We start from the raw sequence: 21,241 nt of genomic DNA, 5'->3' as shown, positions 1-21,241 counted from the left end.
TGCTTGGTCCAGGTGGAGGTATTTCCCAATAATGCTTTCGTTCTGTTAACCATTATTGTTGTAAAGATTTTATAGTCAAGATTAAGTAGAGAAATTGGGCTATAAGATTCCACCAGAGAATGATATTTACATGTTAGTTTAATTCTTGAGTTTCTGGCAGTGAGTCGCCAGCTAAGATGTCATTGTACAATTTAGTCATATATGGAATTATTAGATCTTTAAATGTTTTATAGAATAGTGAAGAACGTCCGTCTGGGCCGGGAGACTTTCCCACCTTTAGGTTTTTTCTTACTTCTATTACTTCTTCTTCTGTAACTGCTGTTTCCATATGTTTTACCCCTGTGTCCTTTACAGTTGGTATTTTTTTTGGACTAAGAATTTCTTTTTATCATTTCAGAAGGAGGGGATTTTGAATGGTACAAACAGGAAATATATTTTTTTTTACTCTTCACATATGTTTTGTGGAGAAGATCTCATTTCCCATTTTAATGCAGTTATGATAGTTTTATTTATTTTCTTTCTTAATCTTGTGGCTAATAGCTTAGTCCCCTTCCCTCCAAATTCAGAAAAATTTTGTTTTAGGTGCAACAACTGGATCGTTGTTTTTCCTATTTCTTAGCCTCTCGTTGGTTTTGCTTCATCTGCCGTGAGAAGGGAGTGCAGTAGCAGGTGCTGTTCAGTTCCAACTTTTGCAATGTGAAAAGGTTTTGTTTATCCAAATGACTCATGTCAGGTGTCTGGAAGCAAACAGCAGCCTCTTACCAGGCACTTCTGTCCCAGAGAGCTGCTTTAACATCCACTCCCCAAAGACAGCTGTTATCCTGTTATAAACTGGACTAGACAAGCCCTAGATTTATCTTCAAAAGTCTATGAATCGTGGTGATTTCCCTCAGCAGGAATGTTAATGCTTCCTGTTGTATTTCATGTGGCCTCAAGAAGCATGACTTCTACTTGGCGTTTCAGGCTCAAGCCATTGTTTTGTGCTAAATTGAGTTGATTATCGAACCAGACAAAGCGGAAAGGTTTTTTTGGCGTCTTTCCATAAAAGGAATGGAAAAATGCATAGGAGGTATAAATAGATAGGGAGAGAGCCCACCTCATTCAATCACTTCTACCGTCTGAACCCAGGTGGGAACTGGAAGAATTATTACTAAAGCAAAGCTCATTTACTGTACCTGAAAATGCTACCTTTTCAGCAGTGTTGGATTGCAAGGTGAAACCCAGTTGTCCTCGTCTGTAGCAGACAGGAAGCAAAAAAGATTAAGTGAGCTTGTTGACTTAAATTTGACACTGTAACTGAAGCACAGGTGGGTAACACAACTACCTAGCACACCTAAGGACTAGAAATTGATTAATTAGTATGCAAACAATTGCTTCATTGTGTCTACAAAGAGGACAGGCTTGCAAATGGGAGACCTTTGGCCCATTAATCAGGCGTTTAATACAGGAGTGATTTGCAGGGTGGCTGATATAAGGCTTATATTGACTTTATTCTCATGCAGTGCAATTTTATACATGCCTACTTCGAAGGCCCATTGACTCCAATCACACTTACTCCCACGTAAATGAGCATAGGATCGCAGTATTCATATGTGTGACATGGGTGAAAAGTTGAAATCTGTCTCCTATATAAGCATGGGTGAGAACAGTCCATATATTATATGATAAACTGGGAATTGCCCTCATTTTTCAGTTCAGAAACCTTTATGTTTGACCACCTTTTACACTAAGGAAGGAGAAAATGCATGCCTAGGAAATTGTAATGAAGTGGACGGCTGAAGAATGACTTACCTTACGGCTCTCCATCTGGTTCTGGGCTGTTTACCATCAGAATGGGAACCTGGAATGGGCCACACAAACTTTGGATCCTGAAATGGTCAAATGCATGATCCCACAGAGATGGAAAGCAATAACCCTGCCTCACATGATGAAGAGTTGCTTCATCTGGTGGTAAAGTATGAAACTGTTTTTATCTGATTGGAAACCATTGGACAAGTTATTTAGAGCTTCTTGGTTTTTATTTAAAATTGCTTTTGTGTGGCCTGCAGCTCTGTATGCTGTTGGGTTTTATTGGTTACTACTGGGAGAGAGAAACAGAGCGTGGGGAGGGTGGATTGCGTATGGAGGGGGGTAAGTTCCTGTTGATGTAATCAAATTTAAAGCTCCATAAAATGTAAATAATAATGATTACTAGCTGATGCTTTACAATAGGGTCAGTCTTTCATCACCTGCTTCCTTATCTTGTTCTGTTGATAAAGACACACTTCAGAAGAACATCTGCTTTGCTTGTGCATTGGTGTTTTGCATTTCTTCTTATTATTCCTATTTTAAGTCTACCAATAGAGCAAAATGGAGCAAAAAAGTATTTAAACCCACTACAGATTCCATTGGTTTCAGTTGGACTTAGGAGGAAAGTACCCAATTTTATCAGTCCCTGAGCTTACAAAAGGCATGTGAGCTTGTGAACATCCCTACCGGGGATTTAATCTGAGTAACAAAAAAAACCACCCTATTCTTAAGAGATATAGTTTCTCATGGCAAAAGATAGAAGCTATTTTTGGCTGCCATAAATCATGAGTAGATTAGCACTGATCACTTGAGCTGATGTCCTTTAAATTAACAGTGATCTGGATATCCAAATGTTTTCCTTTTTTGGCACTAAAAGAGAAAAGAAGGAGTGCTCTATCCCAGCTGGAAAAAGTAGCTGAGATAATCTTGGGACAGCATTATAACTTTTCCAGCTTCCTCAAGTTGCTTTTAAGCCATGAGAATGTATAGGAAAATGTTAATCAGTTCCAGAAACTTAGGGACAGAATAAAAAACACTGTGATCCTAAGCATGGCTACTTTGAAGAAAGTCCTGCTGCTTTGTCTCTCTAGCTAAGTGAAATACCAGTCTGCTCAAGGATTTCTGGAACAGAAATTTCTAATGGCAGCTGATAGTGTGAGGCAATTACACAATCAGTAGATGGGCCCTCCTTATAATCAATAATGTAAATAGACTTTAATAATAATTTAATATTTAACAATATTTAACAATTTAAATAGACTGAAACTTTTAAAAGGTGGAGACACTATGTATTGCTATATCTTACTGGTTACTGCATGCACGTTCAATGTGGCTGTGAATGGCTTTGGCCCCACCCACTTTGAGCTGGGCTCCATCTGTTTTGGAACACAGTTCTTGTCTGTGGCTCTCTTCTCATTTCTCACCCACACCTGTGAAAGGGGTTAATTATAGGGTCCAGAACAACATTATGGTTTAGATGCACACTCAGTGCTGCACTTGCTTGGCTTCATTAAACAATGTGCAGAAACTGCTGACAACAACATACACTAGAGAATAAAGGGAAAGGGAACCCTGACCATTAGGTCCAGTCGTGACCAACTCTGGGGTTGCGGCGCTCATCTCGCTTTATTGGCCGAGGGAGCCAGCATACAGCTTCGGGGTCATGTGGCCAGCATGACTAAGCCGCTTCTGGCGAACCAGAGCAGCGCACGGAAACGCCGTTTACCTTCCTGCCGGAGTAGTAGCTATTTATCTACTTGCACTTTGACATGCTTTTGAACTGCTAGGTTGGTAGGAGCAGGGATCGAGCAACAGGAGCTCACCCTGTCACGGGGATTCGAACCCCCGACCTTCTGATCGGCAAGTCCTAGGCTCTGTGGTTTAAACCACAGCACCACCCGTGTCCCTATTACACTAGAGAATACACAAGAGCAAAATCTGAACCCTCAGTAACGCTGCTGGTTGCAGGAAAATGGCACACCATTCATTTAAGCAGTCGTCTCACAATGTCCATACCTTGAGAGAATGCGTTGCAGTGATATGGTTGTGGGCATGTTGTTTTAAATGGACCACGGCCAAGCCAGCTTCCTCCCTTGCTTCTCATGTTATTAATACATCAGGAAATGAGAGGTTGTGCTTCATATAGACTTTCTGGTGATCTCTTCTTAAGCAGAGCCCTTAGTTCTGTCCTAATAGTGGAGATAAGAGATTTCAACAAACATTTTCCAAAGTCTTAGCAATGTTTCCTGATGACCTGCCGGATGAGGATGTGAGTACAATACTCATGGAACATTGTGCCTGGAATGATCCTTAAAACAGAAAAAATGAACTATGACTTAAAATAGCTGTTCATGACAACTCAAGGGCAGAATATAGATTAGTGCTCCTTAGATGTTAGGTACACATTGGACAAGGTGTAGGATGGCCGCATTCATCCTTAAGTGATAGGTGATTGCTCACAACCTCCCCCTCCCCAAAATATGTTATCTGTAGGAAGGCATCCTTTCTGTTCTAAAGTAATAGGATCAATAGTTTCAATTACTGCACTTTTCACCAGCTGTTTGTAATTTTCTTTCTATTCTTCTACACGTGGTTATAACATTTGCAGATATATTTTGGGTTAAATGGTCAATTTTGATTTAACTCTGTTTTTCTTTCTGGGAGTTTTCGAAAAACTCTTTCCTTTTCCCTCCCACTGACCACGGAAATAGATTTGATGGTTGCAAAGGTTTTGGTTGGGAGGTTTAGCTGGGAGAGCCAAAGGCAGGGAGCAGCATAGTTAGTGCAGGCCTATGCAAAAATAGCTGCAAAAGCGAAGTGCCAGCTGAAGTGTAGGTAAGTTCCCACGAAGCGAGACACAGTGATAACAGCAAGAACCTTTATTGAACTAACAGAACTAGACAACAGAGGCAAAGCAACTGTTTATATACATTTCTGAAGGCCTGAGCCACTCCCACTCTCAACATGATTGGCTGTCTAAACTCCCAAACTACAAATCATAACTCAGAGTTTAAGAGCCAATGGCAGTGGCCCGAATCCTGAAATGTTCTGTGATTGGATATCATGTATCAAATCAGAACATGGGCTCAGATTCCTTAGTCCAAACTCAAGTTCAGGCAAATGCAGACCACTGAATATATAACAGCAGCTATCGTCAGGTTGGCGGTTCGAATCCCCGCAGCGGGGTGCGCTCCGGTTGCTCGGTCCCAGCGCCTGCCAACCTAGCAGTTCGAAAGCACCCCAGGGTGCAAGTAGATAAATAGGGACTGCTTACTAGCGGGAAGGTAAATGGCGTTTCCGTGTGCTGTGCTGGCTCACCAGATGCAGCTTGTCACGCTGGCCACGTGACCCGGAAGTGTCTGCGGACAGCGCTGGCTCCTGGCCTCTAGAGTGAGATGAGCGCACAACCCTAGAGTCTGGCAAGACTGGCCCGTATGGGCAGGGGTACCTTTACCTTTATCTTTTTACAAATACAGTACAGAATCCTAACTGTCAACATGCACAGACAAGGATCACAAAGAGCTCATAACCTACCTCCTCTCAGCAGCAAAAAACATCATAGGCAGACACTGGAGAGAACCTGCCAGGAGTAAGCATGGAGCAATGGTACCAAATAGTATGGGAAACAACCCTATTAGAAAAATTGACCAATAAACTGAAACTGACACAGGGACAAATGGAAGAAGACGCCTTCACCCCACTATGGCTCCCTTTTCACAGCCCAACAAGACAATGACAAGAATCCACCAACAGCATACAAATCAATATGGCTAACCGGATTCAAAAACACCCACCCACCCCACTCACACATGAAAACAAAGTTCACCACAGCCAATCACAAACAAGCAACCACACCCTAGGCCAACCCCAATTTCTCTCACCACCAAAGGAACACAAGTGAATAGTAAAGAGAACCCACACAAGCGATGCTGACACAAAACCCCACACATACATTAAGTAAAATAGAAACATTGCCACCCCTACACCCCATGGACCCCCCCTACCTCTTTCTCCCTTTTCTTTCTAATGTAACACTAATGTCTCAACAAATGAAACTGATCTGTAGAAAATGTAACTTGAAAAAACAGACATTGCACATACTTTTGTAAACCAAGAAATCTGTAATAAAAAATATGTTAAAAAATACAGTACGGAAATAATTTCAGAAACTGGGAACAAGTAATTGTTCCATACATTTTCTACTTTTTTCCACTCTTTGCTTAGAAGTTTGCAGAAGTGTTTGTATGAGGAATTATACAAAAGGGGAGGAAAGTATAGACAAGTACACAGTATATGCAACTGATCTTTGTTGAGTCTTCTCTCTTTGCAGAAAATAGAGGAAGGGTCATCGCTCAGTAGGAGGGCAGTGGCTTTGCATTGCAGAAGGTCCCACATTCAGCCCCCGACATCTCCTGCTGCAACCCTGCAGAGCTGCTGGCAGTCAGTGTAGACCATACTGAGCTCAGTGGGCCTGACTCTTGAGTCAGAACATGAAGCCACTGAGCCACGTCTTGTCTTCTCTGACATGCAGCTGGAGAAAGGCCTGAAAATACCCAACAGTAGATTTAGTAAGAATAGCTCTAAGAATAGCAGAGAAAAAGATCTAGGATAGAAAGCCAGAAGTAGGTAGAACTTAACATTTTTTAAACAACAACAACTTTTTATTGGGTTTTATAAACAGGAATGATAGGAATAGTAAATAATGCAAATAAACAGACCAAGTCTTTTGTGATGTCATTTGCACATCACAAAAATAGCACTATAAATTTGCAGTAATATCTACAAAATATGGTTCATTATTAGTGGTCAAGGGGCAAGTTGTTGGTTTATACAGTGGTTTAAATGAAAATGAAAAGAAGGGGAAACAGGATAGGGGAGAACTCAACATTAAGTTCCTGCTTCCATGGAAGGTTTTAGTAAATTGTGGGGGGCAGCAATATAGAGTTGAGGTTGGATAGATGCCCTAAAACTGTTGTTGGGTTGGTTCACTTGTTTAAAAAAGGACAAAACAATTTTAAGAAGACATTTAGACTTTTGAGATGGAAGGATATTGCAACAATTTCCTACCATCCACTCCTATGTACCACTTAAGCATCTGCCAAGTACCGAGTGAACACCATATGTTGGCCTCTGTTACAGCCATTGCTCATCTTACCTGCATATCATGAGCCTCTTGATCTACTGCAGATCAGTTAAAATGACCTTTCAAAATGAGAAGCCTTAGAAGTAGGTTAAAAAAAAATCTCATAACTCAAAAATGTTTTGCCTAGTGTAAGAGCCAACATTCACAGAGCACTCTGCTTTGCCAGGACCCCACACACATTGCTAGATTTCATGCATGCTGTTCTGAGAAGTTGGGGGACTGGGATTAATCCTCTCATAACATCTTTGTGGGTGTCTGACAGGCTGTTCCTCTCTTCCCCAAATGGAATGTTCTTTGTCTACTGCATTTATCAGATGGGTTATAAATCCTACAAGAACATGAAAGCAACCAAAACCGAGATAAATACTTTAGACCGGCAAGCCAGAAGATGGGGGAACCAGTAAATTCTTGATCTGATGCACATATTGCAGGTTAAGGGAGCTTATTTTCTCTCCCTGAAAACAGAAATGATGGGATCTCTTCTGGTCCTAGAACTTAGAACATTCTAAAAGGTGAAAATGAAAAAGGTGTTTATGCTGGAACAGGCCTGGCCATAGCAAGCCCCACTGCACCACGGACTGGAGACTGTCCATAATGCCCATTAAACTGCTTTCCCAGTTCGTTCCACCCATCATATCACCCTCCACAGAAACCAATACAGAGCATAGGATATGCATGTGATATAGCAGTAATTAATTTTTAAAGGTTGTCTGAAAAATAAATGTTTTATACACAAAAAAATTGTCCAGTAGCACCTTAGAGACCAACTAAGTATGTTCTGGGTATAAGCTTTCGTGTGCATGCACACTTCTTCAGATACTTAGTTGGTCTCTAAGGTGCTACTGGACATTTTATTTATTTATTTTGACTGCATCAGACCAACACAATACCTGAATCTAGAATGCTTTATACACGTTTGTGTAGGAAGGAAACAAATGGCCCTCTCTTGGGAGTTCTGGAGCATTGGGGTTGCCACAACTGTGAACACGCTATACATCTGAAGTAGTTTCAAAACACGTTCTTTCCCTCCAAGAAGTCTGGACATGGTAGTTTACCCCTCACAGAGTTAAATTTCCCAGCAACCATTAATGAACTGCAGTGCCCAGAATGCTTTGAGGAGAAAAAGATTGCTCTGAATATGGCAGAGGCTAATTTAGCCTTCTGTATATGATCTGATGTCAGGAGTGCTCTGATGGTGTTTCCTGCTTGGCAGGGGGTTGGACTCGATGGCCCTTGTGGTCTCTTCCAACTCTATGATTCTATGATTCTATGATGTGGAGGAGACCTAAATCAAGGCCTCTAGTGCCTGGGAGATCACCAGGACCTATCATGTTTGGATGAAAATATATCGATGGCTGTTTCCCCAAACACAAGTATCTTTTTCGGGATTGAACCACTAATGCCAAATTAATTTCAAAATTATTACTTACCTGCCTTCCCACTATGTCTAATTCTCCCCACGTTTGTCAGTTTTGTCAGTGCTACAGGGTCCATACATTCCACAATAATAATATTCCTGAATGCAGGCAGGTAGATGACAACTTTTCATGGAGCTCAGGATAAAGATAATTCCTCCAAGCTTCTAGTGTGGTCCCTTGAGTAACTTTGAATAGCTTCTCTCCACATGAAATAGATCACCTGCAACATTGGGTGAAAGATTATTGCATTGCAGGGGGGTGGACTAGATGACCCTTGCGGTCCCTTCCAAGTCTACAATTCTATAAAATAAGAAACCAGGATAAGGAACCACTGGTTACTTGAACTCTTTCAAAGATTTTTCTAACTGATGTCATAATGCTGAGCTGCAGGATGACATCATGATACAGAGTTAGCTCGGTCATAAATGCCTCCAAAGCATGCTATCTTACGGAAGTGATAACTAGGTGTGACAGAAGCAGACCTGTGTGAGTGTGTTCAGGCTTGCCACAAACTTCCCCCAGCCACCAACCTACACAAACATACAAGCCATTTCAGTTGAGGTATGAAAGTCAAACTCCATTTGCTACATATTGCATTTGGGATTTTTGAACGACCGTATTCCTTCATATGAACCTGCCCAAGCTCTAAGATCTTGGGGGGAAGCCTCTCTCTGCCCCACCACCGTCACAGGCACATTAGGTGGGGATGTGGGAAGGGCCTTTTTGGTGGCTGCTCCCAGATAACTTTGGAACTTCCTCCCTAGAGAGGCTGGACTGGCTCCCTCCTTGTTGCCCATCCACTAGCAGGTGAAGACTTTTATTCCTACAGGCTCTTGGGAACTGACTGTTTTAAGGAAAGGGCTTTTAATAGTGTGGTGCTGTTTTCTACTAGAATTTATATATCTGTTCTTATATTATTTTAATTCTGTTTAATTCCTTTTTAACTATTATCACATACACACACACACACAGAGAGAGAGAGAGAGAGAGAGAGAGAGAGAGAGAGAGAGAGAGAGCTTTCTGTGTTTTACACATTTGTTTTCATTTTTGTGAGCCACCCTGAGCTCCAGTTCCGGGGAAAAGGAAGGATATAAATATAAATACTTTTAATTAAATTTATTTCTGTACATTTGTTTAGCTCCAGTTGCTCATAATCCCATTCTTCTTTCAAAATTTGGACAAATGTGTGCCATGAAGTTGCACTGCCTTTCTAAATGAATTCAGGAATTCTCTCAAGAGCTTTGTGAGTTTACTTCTACCACCTCAGAGATCTGTTTTAAGCTCATTTATCTTTGCTACCTGTTAATAACAGACTTCTGCAAAGCTAAAAAGATTATTTAATATTAGATGATCAACACCAAGCTTCATACTGGAAGCTCCAGAGTGGAATCAATCCCAGAGGAGCTTGCATTTGGTGTCACACGTAAAAACCCTACTTGTCAAGGATCCACCAGGAGTGCGTTTTAAGGCTCCTGATTTCTGCTTTGTGTGCTTACCTGCTTTGCACCTGACAATGCATATGACGTCAGGTGTAGGGCAGGCGTGTGTGGTTGGGGAGAGACCTCATGGGCCAAATTAGAGCCCAGCAGAGCATAATTCGGGCTGTGGGCCAGAGGTTGCCCACTGGTGTTTTATAATCATGAACTAAAAAACAGCTGCGTATGTAAGATATCCCATGTGCTGAATCTTCAGTAGGTCCTAGCAGAAAGACTGTGTGGGTTTGCAAGGCCTACGTACATTTTCAAAAGCAGGAGGAGGGTGGATGACCACAGCACGTGCCAGAGATGATAAAATGCTAGGTTTATAAACTGAGATGAAAGCTTGGATTTGGCAGCCTTAAAACCACTGTAGATTTCCCCCCCCACCCCCACCCCCATGCATAATTTACGTCTGTTCTGTTCCAACATCTGGTGCACTTATTTAAAACTCTACTTCTCCACATATTAAATAGATGGGTTGGTTTGTTGGATAAAGAATGGGAATTGGGATTTACTAACATTAGGCAATGGATCAACATCAATACAGTCAAATCGTAGCTTGTGCACATTTAACCTGTGCAATTGCAGCTTCACACACTCAGCAGCTGGCCAGCTGATACCGCACAAGTGAAACGTGTGCAAGGTGGGCTCTCAGACATGCTTACTGGGCTGTGGGATCCTCCCGCAAGATGTCATGGGAGCCTGCCAGAGCCTCTTAAGCAAGGCCTGCTCAGCACATAGGCTTTGGAAAGGCAGGGGTGGTGGCATGGAGGTGCTTTCAGGGGTTATCTTACTATACACGCAATTTCCTGGAACACAGCCCCCATGCAAGCTGTGAGCTGACTGTAGTGATGGAATTGTCAAATGCAGGCAGGAAAGTAAAGCCATTCCCAGCTCAAGATGGACAATATGCATTTTAAACATTTTCCCCTGGCCTTTCCATTCGAGCCATAGATAACACAGGATTGTTGCAAGACAACGGATTGACTTCACCCCTGGAGAAACACCCCACTTTCTCCTGACACAGATGGATGCCAGCAACAACAACGAAATCTATACTGCAACACACTTACTATCAAAGAGACTTTCTGGTTCCTGTGATTGGGCAGTAGAAGGTCCATTCTGAAACACAAGAGAGAAACATAGGAGGTGTTCATGATCTTTCTTTCTTTGGGTTTTGGTTGTTCGTAAGCATAATAAATAGTAATTACTGAGCCAATGCACATTCCCTAATGGGAAAAATTCCTGCTGAAATGAATGAGTTGGGAATGATGGGCAGCTGTTGTTTACGCTTATTCCAAAAGGTTTCCCTGCCTTTTTCCAAGTCATCAAGATCTCCACACTTTGAATCAATCCCATCCTCTTGAGGATCAATGGGCATGAAAGATCCCTGCCTGTTAGATGTATATGCATTAGCCAAGCGGAACAGAGCAGTTCTGTGGGAAGGCAGTGGGCAGACAAATTGTGACACAGAAGATCATGAATCCTGCTGATCTGCAGGACATTATTATTAAGGGTAAAAGTATGGGTAAAATTACAAGTTATCAAGCTGGCCCTTTAGCAACAATTAATGCTCAATATCTTCAAGGAAAAGCAACCATGTAGAATCATATTATGTCTGATTTTGATGTATTTGAAAACTTGCTCAATTCTTTCTTCACTTTAGCTAAAGCGAATAAACACATTTGCCTACTGTTGCTTTTAGATTATTATCTAGAAGTTTAGTCTAATGCATGACCCAAGCATTAGAGAGATTATGGGATAGGAGAGCGCATGGCATGGCAAGGCAGCTACTGGTGGCAAGTGTTCTTCCAGTGTTAATTGATGTCAATTAAGGTGTTGTTTCTCTTACAATTAATTTGTTAATCATTTTATATCGTTCATCAAAAACATGTTTTAAAGCATTTATCATGTTAATGTCAAATAAATAAAATGTGCAGACATTTGGGAGCTTTAAAATTCCACTCTGCTGTTTCAGTATAGAGTCCTTGCTAAATTATTTGTTTCTTTAACTAGAATTCTGAAAGAATGTGGATGTTAAGAAAAAAAGAACAAAGAGAGGCAGAGATAGGATAATAAGCTACCTTGTAAAAATCTCACAAATCATAAAGGAATGTATAAGACACTGTTGCTAAATAAATATTCACAGAAAATTACTTCACACTACATTTGTTGAACAGTTTAATCAAGAAGTGCATTCACTGGATCCAGCAGACAAAGGGATGTGTTTTTAAACATGAGTTGACAAAGAGTTGAGGCATGCATAAGCAATTGGACATGAGAAAAACCAAAGAGAATGTACGGTACCTTCCATCCCTAAGCTGTGGGAGGCTTCCTATTTAATTCACTGAGATAAACAGGACATTGAGTGGGAATTTAAAATGAATTGGGGGCACTTGAAACAAAGATGTTCTTAGACTGCCAGCCTCTAACCATCTACAATGTACCAGTGCTTTATTTTCATTTCTGAGAACTTCTCTGGACACGATATTAGATTTGCTAGCACCGTTAGTTCAGCATGGGGCAATTCTATTAGTGGCATTCTGGTTTGTGGCAATATTGCCCCATAAACTGGCAGATCAGTTGGGCTGTTGCTTATTCACCCTGTGCTGATTGTACCCTGCACTGCTTTTATACCTGTGCCAGCAGGTACCGATATATAAGACTAGAAAAGAGAGAGTAGGAACAGGCTGTACCAAATCCATTGCTCTATGTGTGAGGAGGTGCGAAAATGTGTTTTGTATCTGTCACTCTATATATGCAGTGCTTCTAAACCAAAACCTGCATGGCATCAGTGCTCAGCTTTGTTCCAATCGCTTTTCTGTCTGCACAGCAGGTGTGTGTGTGTGTGTGTGTGTGTGTGTGTGTGTGTGTAGAAAATCACTGTGAAAAACAACAGCCCAGGGTGTCCTTTCTCTGCACTGCTGATTGGGCAGAATCCAGTTATGATTGTGTGCTGATGAAAGGTGTTCCATCAGCAGAAAGTGGAGGGGGAAATTTATGGTCATTCTGTGGCCCCTCAATGCTGGTAAGGCCAAAGATGATCCTGTTGGGGGAGGACTGGGAAATGGCCTGGATCTCAAGACTCCAAAGCCGTTGTGATGCTCCAGGATGCCCAAACTAGGGGAAATATAGACCACATTCTGAGCTGGTCTAAATCTCCCTCTCCTTTCTTTCAAACTCTTTTTAAAAACTGTGCTAAGTGGATGGAGGAGTCTCTGACCTCACTTTTACTCTGCTAGTGAAAATCTGGCATGGCAGCAGATAGACTACATTTGGAGATCAACCCCAGCTCCCCTGCCATAGGATTACACCTCAAGAAAACCATTTCCACTGAAAATAGGAGGCAGTCTTAGGCTTCAATTCTATGGTTCCTGGAAGGTCATTGCTGGGGCCATAGTATTCTTCAGATCTCTCCCAGGATGGTGAGAGAGTTCTCCATTTAGTGTATAAGTTTGGATCTCCTTCTCTATCTCTGTGCCCATTCTTCAGCCAGTGTCCCTTCAGCACTGGAGAGGGCAAACAGGAAGTGTTCAGAGAGAGACACTGTGGACCCACAACCATCCCATTCACCCAACACATCCCCAGAACAGGAGACAAACTGCACTGCAGTTTATTTCCCTCCCACTGCACCCAATGCAAGATAAACTCTCCCCAACCATTAAAAAAGAAAACATAACCCTTTCCACCTTTTGCCCCACTGCACCAGTGTGGGCCCAGCAGGTTGTGAGATAAAGCGGGTTGTCGCTTTTGGTTCTCCCTCCCTTTTTATGATTTGCTTTCAGTTCTGTTCTGTTCAGTTCAGTTCACTTTTAACTGGTATACCACCTCCCTTCTACATTACTATGCACAAGGTGGTTTACAAGATGAAGAAACAACAAAATGCAAAAAGATCACACAACTGATAATCATCTGATCCAATACTGCACAAAAAAGTCATAAAACCTAACTTTAAAATAAACAACCTATCAAATAAAGTAATATTCAATGATCCATCAGAATATAATTGTATACATGGTCTGGGAAATGCTCCTAAGACTGGAGGGAAGGGCGAGGCAGATGGAAGAAAACATTGCCTGATGGCCTGCACAAAATCTGTCTCCCCTCACAAGTGCATTGTATGCAATAGTTGATGCCAGGCTTTAATACGTAAAATACTGGAGTCCAGGGGCACCATCTCCTATGGGCCAAACCTCCCCCCCAATGTTCAAATGGGGCAGAGGAGGCCAAGCAGCCAGCTGAGCATGGCAAAGCTTCCGTGGCTGGCTCTTCCTCTTCCTCCTGCCATGGGGGGCAAGGAGCAGGGAAGCAGCCCCCGACCCATGGGGGGAGGGGGAGGAGGAGGAGGAGCCACTGGCACCACTGGCCATTGAAGCCACGCTGCCACTTTTGGCTCAACCCCAGCTCCTCTGTACGTCCTGCCATCACACATGTGACAGCCCCCCACCACAATTGTCCTCAGAAGTTGGAGCCTCTGCTGGAGACAGTCTAAGATCCCTACAGTTGCTGAATGGGAATCAGAGCTGTGTGAGCATGCCACAATCACTACGTGTGTGGTAGTATCCTAACATTAAACACAATTTGCTATGGGATAGAAACTTTTCCTCTTCCCACCATAATATATATTTAGAGTATCATGAAAGGCCTCATGGACATGTATGTACTTCCCTCGCTCCTTCTGCAGAGCTGAGGCCAATGTTTTAATCTCACAACAACCCCTGTGAGAAATGTTAAGCTGAAAGAGAAGGCTTCCTCAAGGATACTCAGAGTTACATAGGTAAGTGGGTTACATAGCATGGGTTGCCAGTGCCTGGGGCAGGGTAAGTGTAGCGCACCCCTGGAAGACTGGGCAATGGTCAGTCCCTTCGCTGGCCAGCATCTAATCAAGGCAGTCTCTCCCTCCTCCCCCTCGGCTCAGGGATGGGGCACGTGTGGGCATCCCTTCGCCAGCCACGAGGAGGCGGTGGCCGTGCCCCAGCCCTGAAGGCCCAGCCCAGGTGGCCCAGCCCAGGCATGGCTTGCCTCCCAGCAGCTCCATGCTCATGGGGGTGCAACCCCAGAAATTTTCACCTGGGGCCATGACTCCCCATGCTACGCCACTGAATGAGGATGTGGACCTGAGCTCACCACATCCAAGCCCATCACTCAAGACACTGCCCCACCAGTGGCTTTCATATAAGCTTCAGCCTGCCACTGGTGCTGTGCCTCTCACTACAGCCAGGCATGAGAAAGAGTCAATGTCTCTGCACTAGGAAAAGTTTTGCTTGCTGAGTTTTTTGCAGCTGCAAGCCAGGCTGGTAGTCAGCTGGCAACACTGCTCTCACATTTCCCACACGAACACATTTCTGCTTCATCTTTTTGCTTTAAAGCATTCAACTAAGTGCAAACATACCCCATGAATTTACCTGAAATTAAAGTGTTGTGAATTTCATTTCATTCTCAGAATTAAAATCGGATCCTCAGTATCAATTACTGCTTTGCTGGGATCTGCTGAATAAATAATTAAAGGCAAAACTTTGGTATACATTACATCAACACCAGCTTTTCCCAGCCTCTGCCCAACCCTGATTACATATTAACCTAACAAAAATGTCTTACTTTTTGGTGAGTCAAATGCCAGATGACAGACACTGTTATTGAATGACTGCACATTTTAGATTGTGAATTATGAAAATAAGATTCAGAATATGGTCTTAAATGCCTTTAATTCTACTTAACAAAATTAACACCAGTTTATAGCAAGTACTATAATTAAATTGTTTTTGTGGACCATGTTAAGATAATACTGCATAATTAAGCACATAATCCATCTAAAGTTAAGGCACTTTCAAGGCTCAAGTTCTATGCACACATTTGAAAGAAAGCTCTACTGTTGTCAGTGAGACTTACCGTACTTCGGAGCATACATGCAAGCAAAAGATTGGGCTAAAAATCTCATTACTGTCAATGTGACTGTTAAGCACTAAAATGAGACTTAAAAGAGTTTAGCCTTGGCTGGATTCTGTGCAACTGCCTCTAACAGCAGCTTGATGTGCTAACATTAGCAAGTGAAAATGTGTATCTGTGCTGGGAAAACCTTCACATCCCAATTTGTGCTGCTAAAGTAACAGGAGCCAGCCAGGATATTAAAAAACAAACAAACAGCCAGATAACCCTGTTGGACATTATCTACTTGCATGGTGTTTAGTTATCCCATATAATTACCATTTTTGTTACAATGTATTCTATTGATGGAAGAGACAAGCTATAGTTAGAAATAAATAAATAAATACATAAATAAATAAAGGCTCTACCTTGATCCCTAACATTACTTAATAAAATGCATGGATGTCTAAAGATGATGAGGAATGGGGAAATAAGGAGCCTTCATTATATTGATAATATTTATTAAGGCTTTCCAGATATGTGGATGTTTGTTCCTGAAGCAGAGTTATCTTTTAGGTTGCTAGAACCCCCAAGAAAAACCCACATTAGGGAGCCCTTTTTTATTTCCTGTCAGAAAATGGGGGGGGGGGTATTGTTTTGTTTGTTACTATGTAATGCATTTTATGTTTTTATCCTGCCTTGTGATGTTCAGGTGAAGGGTGTTGTTTAGTCGTTTAGTCGTGTCTGACTCTTCGTGACCCAATGGCCCAGAGCACGCCAGGCCCTCCTGTCTTCCACTGCCTCCCGCAGTTTAGTCAGACTCATGCTGGTAGCTTCGAAGACACTATCCAACCATCTCGTCCTCTGTCGTCCCCTTCTCCTTGTGCCCCCCATCTTTCCCAGCATCAGGGTCTTTTCCAGGGAGTCTTCTCTTCTCATGAGGTGGCCAAAGTATTGGAGCCTCAGCTTCACGATCTGTCCTTCCAGTGAGCACTCAGGGCTGATTTCCTTCAGAATGGAGAGGTTAGATGAAGGGTGGTATATAATATTATTATTATTATTATTAATAATAATAATAATAATAATGATAATAATAATAATATCCTGGGAAGTTTTAATGCTGTTCCCCGGGGGTTTTCATCAAGCTGGATGGTAAACAAAACCAAAATTATAAAGGGGAGGGAGAGAGAAAAATATTTGGCAGGTGGCGAAGCCATCACTCTCAAAGTTCCCGGTGTTTCCTACCGAGCAGCCGAGCTGATTCTCTGTAGCAGCAACGAAGCATCTCATTCCCGCTCCCGGAGCTGTCCGTCGAGTTGAACTTTTGAGGGCACATTTTCGGCATATCCCGCGGCGACCCCCACAGCAGCCTGCTTTTTTAAAACAACAACAACGTCCCCCTCCCCGCCTCGAAACAGCCGCTCCCCCCCCCCCCGACAAAGTACCTGCTACCGAGCCAGAGACAAGACCAAGCAAAGCAGGAGCCGGCCGCCCGCCGCCCGCCGCCCGCCTCCCCCGGCCCCGGGGCGCCCCTGGGGGGTCTCCCGCCCGCTCTGCCTCAGGTTCCCTTCCGGGCTCCCGGCAGCTCCAGCTCGGCGCGCGCGGGGCGGGGCGGCCCGTCCTGGCGGCCGCCCCTCTCTCTCCCCTCCCGCTCCCATTCATTTGCTCAGCCCCGAGAGGAGCGGGACGCACGGACGGCGGCGCTGCAGGTGAGTTGCCGCGCTCCGCCGCCCCCGAGGGGGGCCCTCGGCGCTTCAGCCCCAGCGGAGGAAAAAGAAGGAGCCGCCGCCGCCGCGTCCCGTTTCCCCGGGGGCGCCTTCCTGGGCGCGTGGCTGCCCCGCTCCGGGCGCCCCTCCGCGGCAACGGGGCTGAGCCGAAAAGCCCACGAAGCGCCCTGGCCGCCTCGCGGGGAGCAGGAGCCCCCGGTCCTCCGCCGCCCCCTCTCTCCCCCTCGGCGCCCGCTCCCGGCTCCCGGGCTGCTGCCTGAAGCGCTCGCCCTCCAACGTGTCTCGTTCATTTCCTTGCAGGCGGGGGGCGGGGGGAGGGGGCGGGAAGACCCCGCCGCCTCCGCCGTTTGTGTCGTGACTTTCCCCGGGTGCGCTTCCCCTCCGGTCTTCTTGGCCGAACATCCACCTGTTGCGGCGGAGCCCAGGCGCCCCGGGAGGCTGGCCGGGCCGGTAATGGGGCTGGCCGGTGGCGCCGCTTCCATCCTGCGGACAAAAGGGCTGCCGCCCCCGCGAAACCAGGAGCAGCTCTCTGGGGCTCGAGGGCTTCGCAGGCCCTTCATCTCCCCTCCATTGGCGCCTCAGCCCCCAGCCCCGCTGGCGCGGCTCCTGCTCACGCGGATGGGGCGGCCGCTCCCCGGTTGCAAATGGTGCCCGTAAGGCCACCTCAGAGACGCCCCTGGGACCCAGTTGCTGCCGTCTTCCCCGCCGTGTGATTAAACCTCGCACTCCTTTGCGGAGCTGGTTTGGAGCCCTGACTAGATCACTGGTGCAAATGGAAGGGCATGGAAAACAGTTTCCTAGTTCACACTGGCAGCCAGGACTTAGTTGATTTAATGTCTTATGACACCGCAGTGACATCACAGTCGTGTCCATAGCAGCCACAGGTGTGGTGAGACAGGATTGTGAGCAATCCAGCAATCCTAACTCTGGCTGCGGAGCAGCTGCATCTGGAGCCCTGCTGCTCCTGCGGGTGAGGGGGGCAGGTGTGGGGTGGCTTGTTTTGGCTGCCCTAGCTGTAGGTTTGTGCAGCTGAGAGAGCAGAGGATCAGGGCCTTTGGGGATCTGCAGGACTTTGAATCCAAAGTCAAGACTTTGAATCGGGCACAGCAGTGGCCAAGCCCTCCTGGCAGGAGGGGGCTGGTGGAGGCTCAGCTGTCTTGTCTTCATCACCTCGGCCAGCACAGATCTGGAGGTGAGGATTGCACTATAAGTTTTGAACCATATTAGCTTAGTTTGATGTATAGAGCTGTGTTTTAACCTATAAGAGAGCTTATTGTTTAGGGCTGTATTCTGCTGTTCGCTTCTAGCATGATTTAGGACATTGCTTCCCCAAGTGGGCTGTAATGCTCCCTGTGGGGCAGTGGGATTACTTAGGGGGCGCTGAGAAGCGGGGGGGGGGGGGCACTGAAGGTGATAAGGACTATCAGACTTTGGAAAGTTGACAAAACTGGATCCGACTTTGAAAAGTTGGTATCACTGGCTCAAGTTGATCAGTTTTGCTGAATTAAGTAAACAAAATAGTTTTATTTGGGTTTTGAGTGAAGGTGAAATTAATGGTTACTATTTTGAATGTTATTGTGTTAATGTCTTCCTTAATGGGCCATGCAAACTGCTATTTTGAATAATGCTTTTTATAAGGTAGGGTAGTAGACCCTGGGGATGAGTTTATGGAACCAAAGTGGCAGTGATCCATGAAAGATTTTAGGAGATATGAGATGGGAAAAGCTTTTTATCATATATTTTATTTCAGATGTACTGAAGCATTCTAGACATGGAATGGAAATCTGATACAGACCATACTGGAATAGACTATGTTATGGGATTTCCCTTAGCATAGGGACAACAGTGGCCAAGCCCTCCTGGCAGGTATTCGTGTAGAGGCTGGGTAGCATTTTGTAGTCTAAAAGAAAGCAGAACAAAACATTTGGCACCAGTTTGGCTGCAGGAGTTGTCAGAAGAAGGCATATAAGGTGCCATCCAACCGTCTTAGGGACGCCACTCCAAATTTATGTAATGTTTACTCCTTAGCCCTGTCTTCTCCTGAAGATGTCCCACAAGGCATGTATATATTGCCCAATATACCCATATTTCAGCATAGTTGACACAAACTAGTATATTTATTTAGCTGGAGTATTGTGTACGCACATGTGCCCCCCTCTTCTTGATTAGGTGAAACTTGTTGCTCAGTGAGACACAGGTCTTTGTCTAGCAAACTTTCCATCCAGTCCTGGCTTTCACCCCTCAGATCTCCGGGGAAAGGGCATTTGTCTTCCCAGAGATGCAAGATCTTGCTGGAAACAGGCGCCACTTCTCCACTGACTGCAGGGCGAGGGAGGCACCTGCAGGGGCTCTGCATCTTGTGCCGCCCGAGGCAGCGGCTTCACCCCACCTCATGGACAGGCTGGCTGTGCCTGTGATCCCAGGAGAAACTCATGCAGTTCTGAGGAGCTTTCCTAGTTAACTATTAGAGAATCAGGGAGAACATGTGGTTGACATAAAATAAACCTTTCTTTATGTGTTGGTAGCGGTCGTCTTGTTGAAAGGAGAATGTTTACAGAAAGAATTTCCAGGCATAGCACTGACATGTGAAGAATCTGAGAATGCTGAACAAATGCAACTATAGAGCATTAAGCTTCCTGTCTCGTTTGGGATAAAATCTGGGAAATATATATTCTTAACTGAATTTATTAAATGTATAGGGAGGGGGAGGTCAAAGGAAGTACTGTCGTATTGTTTTCGGTCTTTTTGTTTGTGCGTAGATTATGAAGTACAACTACTGTCCTGAATTCCAGAAATAGCATCACGTATTTACTACAGATTGCTTATTCCACTGTTAAAATACGAAAACCTTAAATCGCTTGTTTAACTTTTAGTCACTTTATAGCAAACCTTAAATCACTTGAAACAACTGAGTGCTGTGTTTCGTTCTAAACTTTCTCTGAGATAAAAGATGGCTATAGTGAGAGTTAAAGTGAGATGTTAAAAAGTGTGTGTTTTTTTTGGGGGGGGGGTTTCCAGAAAATGGTTCATATTGCTTTTTTTGTATAATTGTTGGTTAAGAGCGTTAACCATTACTATCTTTCAGTGAAAAGTTTGAACTCATTCATGTGTTAGCAATCCCAAAATTTTTTACCCCAAAATGTAAATGTATAGTGAAAAAGTACATAATAAGGTGAACAGAAATAAGGTGGAGTTTAAATATTCACATGTATTGTGAAAAGGTATGCAAATTGATACTTAATTTTCTACAACTATTTGTATCACATCTGTCCTGTACTTGTTGCAAAGTGTGTTCTAGGTCTTATAAGCCAACATGGCAACCCCTCCCCCAGATGTTGCTAGGCTGCAACTCCTGCGTCTCTGATATTGGCCGTGCCGGCTGGGGGTGATGGCAGCTCTGCCCTCCAGGTGGTGTTGTGGGGGCTGCCCCTCTCTGAGATTGTCTCATATTCTAGTTCCAAGCTTCAAGGGAGTAGTGTCTGCCATTTTGTAGCACAAATGTCATCATGCACTCACAAGTCAGTCACCCCCTTGAACTGGCAGACTTGGGAATACTGAGGTCTGCAGAAGTACAAAGAAAGTGCTTTTTGGGGGGAGGTTGGGGTTGGGAAGTAGGAGGTGGGAGCTTGAGTACTGCAAAGTGAATGGTGAATAGTTCCTTTTGAGAATTTTTTTTTTGTAATAAGCAAATAACGGCAGCAGCAACAAATGTGAATGTTTGTTCCTTAAGCAGGGTTACCTTTTCGTTTCCTAGGAGAAGTGTAAGAGGTTCCCATGTGAGCTCAGGAGACATATTTTGAAATGTGTGTTTCCACTTTCTCC

General features: G+C 44.2%; 1 long non-coding RNA gene across 2 annotated transcripts; it reads right to left on the bottom strand.

Annotated features, from left to right (window-relative positions):
* Nucleotides 1–6,077: 6,077 nt before the first annotated feature.
* Nucleotides 6,078–17,185, bottom strand: LOC308460711. 2 transcript variants are annotated; one of them, XR_013978742.1, is made up of 5 exons: nt 17,138–17,185; nt 15,233–15,317; nt 10,901–10,949; nt 8,362–8,569; nt 6,078–6,331 (listed from the first exon to the last, which is right to left on the bottom strand). It is a non-coding gene; the product is annotated as an uncharacterized lncRNA (long non-coding RNA). The 2 variants fall into 2 exon arrangements; XR_013978743.1 differs by lacking the exon at nt 17,138–17,185 and having other exon boundaries at nt 15,233–16,106.
* Between the last annotated feature and the right edge of the window lie 4,056 nt (nt 17,186–21,241).

This window comes from Podarcis pityusensis, assembly GCF_964106645.2.
Source record: "Podarcis pityusensis genome assembly, chromosome: 13".
NCBI classification, from domain to species: Eukaryota; Metazoa; Chordata; class Lepidosauria; order Squamata; family Lacertidae; genus Podarcis; species Podarcis pityusensis.
The sequence above is the reverse complement of the archived record's forward strand: the minus strand, read 5'-3'. Positions and strand labels throughout refer to the sequence as shown.